Source organism: Rhincodon typus, chromosome 8 (assembly GCF_021869965.1).
Source record: "Rhincodon typus isolate 14 chromosome 8, sRhiTyp1.1, whole genome shotgun sequence".
NCBI lineage: Eukaryota > Metazoa > Chordata > Chondrichthyes > Orectolobiformes > Rhincodontidae > Rhincodon > Rhincodon typus.
The window spans coordinates 92,826,568-92,834,683 of record NC_063339.1 but is presented as its reverse complement, the minus strand read 5'-3'; the positions used below and the strand labels follow the sequence as shown (position 1 = coordinate 92,834,683).

Sequence of the window (8,116 nt, the reverse complement as noted above, 5' to 3'; positions counted from 1 at the left end):
AATGAGAATAGAACACTCAGGGTCTTGAGTTAAACTGCTGCAGACCTGAAGGGTCTTTCTTCAGTGCTGGAGATCTGTTTGTGAAGTGACAGGACAACGCTTGCAAAATACACTCCTGTCTGTCAGGCACGTTATCCATTGAGATTGGGAGTAACTGGGACTGTGCATATTCCCGGAATCAATATCTGAGACAATCAGGAAAATACGATACTGGTGCCTTTTTACCCAGCCGTGCGCAATATCATTGCTTCTCAATGCCTTGTGTTACAATCCCTGGCCCTGCTTTCCAGGTAAAGATTGGCTTCATGATCTGCGTGCATTCATACCAAGCAGCTCATTGAGCTGGGAGCTGGAGGTGAGACAGGGACAGAAGCACAAAGAGGTGCGACGTGAAAGTGTTTAGAGTTTTCCTTATGTTATGAATTTGGATAGAGTAATTGTGAAGTGGAAGGCAGGAAGCTAAAATGTGTGGTTCCTTTGAGATTTGTGCTTTGTCTGTACTTAGAAAATAAATTCTGTCAGTGAGCAGCAGCTGAAGTTGCCAGTACAGAGATCCTCAAAAAGTGAAACAAATGTATGAAAGCCTTCCAGGCGGCAGGCAAAACATCCGTCTTGTTTGAATTTGGCCAATTAATGTAAACGAAGCCCCTAGAGACAGGAAGCCAATTGGATTGAAATCTGATGGTGTTTACAACCTGAAACCAATCACATGATAAGAATGTGATGATGTCATCATGGGGAGAGCAGGCGAGGGAGAGAGCCGACTGTCATCTGCCAGAGTGAGCACCATTCAGCTCTCAGAGAAAGCACATCGAATTCATCAAAAGTACCACAGCATTTTAGCTCAAAGTCCTTACTGAAGAAATTTGAGAGATAAAACATTCCTGACAGCAGAATTAATGAAATAAAGGCGTTTGTGAAGAGAGCGGAGACGACAGAATATTTCAGAAGACAGTCTGTGTGAATTTGCAGAGTTTAAGTTACAATTAATTTATTGCTTCTTATTAATTGAGTTTATATTACTGGGACTTGTTTTTATTTAAACAGCATTCTAGTAGAATTTAGACCATTTAGGGAGTAGTTAGCAGTCTGTGAATTGTCAGTTTGTTAGTAATTTTGTTAATTTGTTCATTGTTGGGTTAAATAAATAAATTGCTTCTTGTCACTTGTAAAGTAGAGATCAAGGATGTTCTTTCCATTAAATACTCTTTTAATAGTTTGAGGGGAAAGGCAAGCTTCTCTGTCTGTTTAGGGAGTAATTATTAGACAGAAACCTCTGCTCCTTTCATAACAGATCGGAGCTTGTATTTTAGTTTAATTATTAGAGGGGTTTGGCCATTCCATGTTGTGACACATTATGTCAGTTGTCTTTAGTGAGGGATGTCTGCTGGGTGCTGTCCTGTCAGATTCCCAGGAACTGCAGTGATTGGGTCAATGAATTGTCGAAATTAAAAGTTGAACGTGAGCAGCTTGCGGGACTATTTTAGTCAACTGTCCATTTCATATCCCAGCTCACGGTAACGATTCTCGTTGTCTGGAGAAGTCGCTTGTGTTTCACCTAAAGCTACCTTTTGTCAGATAAACTTGTGTGTGGGGACAGAGAGCAGACGTGAGGCACATTGAGTGGGTATAATCCTGAGGCCTCTGTCATTCTCGAAGATGTGTCTGTGTATCTCCCTCTGTGGGTGGAAATCAGAATGAGTTCCTCAAGGAGGTATGAACACAATTTTACCATCTCAAACCTGAGTCCCATTTGTGGTCATTTGAGATTACAGGGATAAGCTCATTGCCATTTGCCCTCGAAACATCAGCATGCAAGGCTATGGGCCAAATGCTAAAAACAGGGACTAGAATAGATGGAGGTTTGATAATCTGCACTGACACAATGGGCCAAATGGTTGTCTTCCACGCTGTAAAAACTCGAGGATGGAGAAATTGATCTGCAGTGAAAATGGTCACAAATGATAATGCAAAAGTAGTGTCATTGCAAAAATGTACCACAACTTCTGCCCCTTTCACTGGTGGTCCAGTGGCTAGGATTTGGCCCTCTCCCCTCCCGGCCCAGCTTTGATTCCTAGTCAGGGAATACACACTCTGCTGTGTTATTTTATCGTGGTGACAGCACTTCTAACTGATACTTCAGGAGATGGAAGGTGAACTATTTATTCCCACATGTTACTCAGATTAAAATAAAACAAAGCACAGTGGAAGTATAACACAAACAAAGAATTGATATGGAAGCTCAGCAGGTCTGGCAGCATCTGTGTAGAGACACAGAGTTAACGTATCAGGTCCTGTGACCGTTCGTCAGAACCAGGTTAGTTATGCATTTCTGTAGTGTAATGCCGGGGTAAATTATTGGCTTTATCTGTCAAATCAGCTTATTAAACAAAATTGCTGTCTCTCATTAGCTTACCACCGTCAATTTTACAACTTTAAAGGGATTTCATCGGCTCTAATGCTGCTTCCGTTCCCTTAGGTGGTGAAAGGCTCTGCTTAAATGGTTCCTTTTTCTTTTCCTTTGTGTCAATTAGCAGCCATGTTGAATGGAAAATTGGTCCTTTCACTGTCTACCTCAATTTGTGTCTCTATTTGTCTCTGTGTATCCACCTCACCCTCTTTCACGTTCTCCGATTCTCCTTCTGTCAGTATCCCTCATTTCCCATTCCTGCTCTGTTAAAGTCAGAAATTTGAAGATAATTTGAGAGTGGAGCTGCTGGGAGACTTTTTCCTCCTGGCTGGAGTGTTTAGAACTGCGCTCACATTCGTGTCTGTCACTTAGGACGGAGATAACGAGACATTTGTTCTCTCAAAAGATTGTGAATCTTTAGAATTTGAAATAAAATTCCAAATCCGTCAAAAAAAAAAGTCCACCACAATTATAGGATTATAGTGATGTCTTTCCTGTTGGTGTAAGATGAATGAATGGTGACAGCAGAGAATGAGAGTGATCAGCTCGTCCTGTCTGTGCCATTACCACAACATTCCCTCCTAAATCTGCAGTTTATCCCACCTCACCTCATTATTCCTGCCAAACTGGGAATGAAGGGATGGGAATAGAAGAAAAGGAGAAGCAGACGTGCTTGTCGAACAGCAGAAAGGAACTTCATGATGACACTAGCAGAAAAAGAGGAGACACTGAAGCAGCCTCCTGATGACAAATGTGTTTTCTTTGCCGGTAAAATTCACCGCTTCACTAAGCGGGAACCATTGAACTGAAGCAGCGACGGTGATTATCTTTGCTGGTTGTTCACCTTGTGTCCACCAAACTATTGCTGCTCATGTCCCTGTCAACACCACAGGGATGACAGTGGAGAAGCATGCTTATTTTCTTACTGACACAGTTTTTGGCTTTTTTTTCACTGGAGTTAAGTTTCTCCTCCAAAATAATCAACTTACTGAGTTTGTACAGCAGGGAAAGAGGCCCATCATCCCTGTTTCCAGCACTTAGCCTGTAGCCCTGTGTGCTCTGCCATTTCAAGCGTTCATCTCAAATTTTTTTTCTTTTTCCCTGTAACGTTTTAATCTCAAGTGACACAAAGAATGGGACTGAGGTTTGAGATGGTAAAATTGTGTTCACGCCCCCTCAGGGAACTGAACCTCATTTTCACCCACAGAGGGAAACACACAGGCACATTGCCCCAAGAGTGACAGCGGCCTCAGGAGAGACCAACCCCAAGAAAGCAAGGATTTCACCCATCTGGCTTATATCATCCCAATTTAGACTTCAAAACCAGTGTATGGTTACAACAATGAAAGGAAGAATTCGGCCCCTCCCCTGTCCATGTTTTTCCCCCATTGTTTCCCCGTTACTTTGCATTTTGTTCTGCCTAACTGGAACATTGCTCACATCAGCTGCTTTCCATCCTCCCGAAAGATCTTCCTCAAGTACCTGGAAGGACAAACAGGAAATTAGTGTTTCAAACGCATTTCTGGCTGGGTGAGGAAATGGCATGGTGGTGTTAACGCTATTTAATGAGAAATAATTTTGAACGACTTTAAAGAGCTCCTTCGGATGTTGGTTGCAGCAGGTGGTGAAAATTCTCTCACTCCCCAGGAAGAATGCAACTCAAGACCACAAGGCAAACCACTAAACTGCAAAGTCATGCATTAGAAACTGCAATGTAATAGATTACTGGATAGCCTGTGCATCATACACGAAGACAATGTGACAAATCCAACGCAGAGCCGAGGCAATCGTGTGCAGAAGAACGGGAAATTGTAATGACAAATCAAACAGTGTCTCGGGTGATATGAACAGAGATCTACCCTGGTAGTCTAGTGATGAGGATTCAGTGCCTTCACTGCCATGGCCTTTTAATGGTTAACATTTACAGTAATAGATATAAAATACTGACTAATCTTTCGAAGCAGAATTATGTCATGGACCAGTCAGAATCGCTTCACTGCATGTTACAGGTCCACATCAGCAATGTCAGCTGCAATTGCCTGATGTGCAAACAGAGTAAAACAAGAAGAGAGGGGATGTCAGGAAAAGTGAACGGCCATGGTGGTTTGTGAGAGCTGACTGTAGGCCTAATGGAGCCAGGCCCAGTGTGGGTTCTGAAGACTGGTTTTCACTGTTTACCCTGGTATATAATCACTCCAGATCAATCACCCACAATGACTCTCCTTTGTGTGTTGCCCTTTGCACATCTCACCTCGGTTCAGAGCCCAGAGGGGATCCATGCATGTTCACTTGGCAAATTTCACTCAGGTCAGCTTTACAGTCTCGTATTAAGATCATAAACTTTAAGAGCAGAAAGGGACCATCCAGCCCATACAGTCTGTTCTGCCATTTACTGATCTTATGTCTGGTATGATAATTATGAACTGCACTTTCTTGCCTTTCCCCATAACCCTTGATGCCTTTACTGATATTAAAAATCTGTCGATCTCACCATTGAATACACTTAATGACCCAGACCTGACAACAATCTGCTGTAAGGAATTTCACCAATTCATCACCATCTGAGAGAATAAATTTTCCTCATCTGTCTTAAATGTGCGACCCCATTCTGATATAAGGCACTCTGGTGCAAGATTGCCCAGAAGGAAAACCATTTTTTTTTGTGTCCATCATATTAAATCTGAAAGAAACCTATATGCTTTAATAAGGAGCAAGTACTGTTTTTGTAGTACTGTGTCTGAGCACGTGAAGTCAATAGATTTCAGCACTTCCTCCTGTTTGGTTTCATCCCTGATGTAAAACTTTCACTGATTCTGACAGAGATGTCCCTTTTATGTCTTTTAATGTCGGGAATTCACGTTCATTTTAAGAGTTTCAACAGGAACAATAAAATGCTCATTCCTATTTCGGAATCAAATCGAGAACACAGCAGTTGCAATGCTGAATCCCAAAAAGGAAAGTGCGCACAATTCTTGCAACTTTTTGTCTTGAAACTGCTTTTGATCTTTCATTTCAGTTGCAAAACGTTAGTCAGTGAGATTTTAACACCACGGAGAAAGACCCTTCAGCCCATTATATCTAGGCCAGTCATCAAATATCTCACTTCTAAACCCAGTTTCCAGCACTTAGCACTTCACCTCATTTGCTCTGATGTTTCAAGTTCTCATCCAAATAGGTAGTCAATGTTTGAGGGCATCAGTAGAACAAAAACACTTTCTTCAACAAACGACAGGAAGCATTGCTGTTTGCAACCATATGAAATCTACATTTTCCTCTTTGAAGACAGCTATGAAAGCCAAACTCTTTCTCAGAGCCGTTTGCCAGTTTTCCTCATGATGCCAACAGTGTAGAATAAAATCCCACACCGCCTGAGGTTACAACTGATGACTCTCGACTTTCAACCTCTCTGCTGACATGAGATGTGGTGTCCCTCAGGTTAAACCACCACCAGTTTTGTCTCTCTAATAAGAAAGCAGCCCAGTGACCCAGAATGTGTATGGCGACTCAGTGTCAGACTTTTGTGATATTATATCCCTGGGATGCAAAAGGCGCGTTTTATACTTTATAAAATGTATAATATATGTCAGTTGTCCTGGTAGGAAGTAAAGAGAAAGATTGCTTGTACACATTACGACAAATAAAATGCAGTCTTTACTGTGGTGGGCACTTAACCCAGAATTCCGAGCGCTATGCACTGCATTGCTTATCACTGCGCAGGCTCAGTATGTTCCCGCGTGGCCATAGTCTCGAGCGTGCGCAGTGGGAGCGACCCTGGGAAGTCGCTGTTCTTTCCCTCGGCTCCACAAAAGGTAACAATGAGGCGGAACGGAGGAGGCGATAGACCGGGCGGTCAGACGGAGAGGCTTTCTAAACACTTTGTGAATGTGACAGACCCCGTATAAAGAAACTATCTATCCCCTTTCGTAAAATGTCAAAATCGAGGCTCTCTCTCAAAGGCAGGCCGCGGGTAAAGGCCGCCATATTTGTAGGAGTTTAAAGGGCAGCAGGGCGCATATGCGGTTGTCCTGGGCCAGCGGAGCGAATGTTGTGAATACCTCTCCTGGACTGAGAGGAATGGAGATTTTATAAACTGCTTTTACAAGGTGTCAGGAGAGGAGCATTTACACACAACAAACTCCAAATCAAAGAAATATTTGCTTCTTCTGAAATTGTGTCCCAGACTGACTGAGATGGCTTTTGTAAATTTTTTTACAGCATCTCAAAAGAAGATTTGCAGATCGGAAACACAAACCAAATGATCTAAGCATGCCTTTTTATTCATTCAGCACTGGATATTATCGGCCTTTAAAGGTGAGTATTGAGTAAAATAAAAGTAGCATAAAATTCCTTCTTCCATCTCCCAGTAACTATTGCCCAATATCTTAAATCTGTGTACCAAACAGTTTTACTATCAGTGAAGAGGAACAGCTGCTCTTTATCTACCTGGTTTAAACCGATCATAAACCGAGACACCTTTATCAAATCAGAGATAGCAAGAACTCAAATGCTGGAATCTGAGATAACACAGTGTGGAGCTGGAGGAACACAGCCGGCCAGGCAACATTAGAGGAGGAGGAAAGTTGACGTTTTAGGACGGGACCCTTCATCAGAAAATTTTCCTGCAGGTCCACACTGTGTTATCACCCCTTTTATCAACTGTCATATCAATCTCCTTTGCACTGTGCAGAACAATTTTGAGTTTCTCCAACCTGACCTTAAAACCAGTATCCCTCAGTTCTTTAACCATTCTGATGAATTTCCTTTTGAATCACATGTCAGACGCTCACATCCTTCATGGAGATCACCTGTTTGTGCAAACCCAAATGCTGTCTGTTCAAATGAGTGATGTTATGACACACGGACAATTACTCAGTGACATCACTCTGATTCCTAGGTATCCTGAACTGTGATAGTTTCCTCTGACCCCAGTGCTTTTGATATCTTTTGAGGGGTAGACTCTAGCATTTGATTTTAAAGTTGGAACACAATGAAATTATTTCAGTATTTTTAACCAGTCATCTACACAATTCAGCTTCTCGTGCTGTTCTCGGATATCTGACTCTGGAACTGGATCTCCTTCCCTTACAGCATTGTGAGAGCTCATGTGGGAAGATAGAGCTGTTAAGGCAGCAGCACATGGTTGGGAGAGTTTTGTCACCCCCATAATATTATATTATGTGACTGATGTTAAAAGTTGCTTTATAACACTGCTGAATGAGAGACCATCCATTGTTCTGGTTCATCTCTGCTCTCCTTGATCAACTCTCTGTCATTGTCTAACTTCCTCTGTCTTCAATAATGGGTGTGACTGTCCTAGGTATTTTGTTGTTACTTCCATTCACTCTCTAAATAAGGTTTATACAGTAGAACATTGCCTGAGCATTTGCTGCTGGCAATTATATTTCCTTAGTAGCTCCCACAATGCTGTTCGGTGAGGAGTTATTCACCAAGTGGTGATGAAGGAACTGTGATATGTGTCCAAATCAATGACAATTAATTTATATCAATGTCGTGTCTTTCACAGAGAATGGAAACTTCCAAGCTGTTCCTCGGGAGTATTATAATGCAACGTTTGACCAGAATCACATAATAAGATGTTAGGGAGGTGACAAAATGTTTTATGGTCAGATTTGTTGTTTTGAAGGAGTATTTTAAAGTGCAAAACTGAGGCAGAGAAAGGGAGAGGTTTAGTAAGGAAATTTCACA

General features: G+C 42.0%; 1 long non-coding RNA gene across 1 annotated transcript; it reads left to right on the top strand.

Annotated features, from left to right (window-relative positions):
- Positions 1-6,153: 6,153 nt before the first annotated feature.
- On the top strand, positions 6,154-8,089 carry LOC125483869. The gene is made up of 3 exons (XR_007262782.1): positions 6,154-6,219; positions 6,626-6,721; positions 7,937-8,089. It is a non-coding gene; the product is annotated as an uncharacterized LOC125483869 (long non-coding RNA).
- The last annotated feature ends 27 nt before the right edge of the window (positions 8,090-8,116 follow it).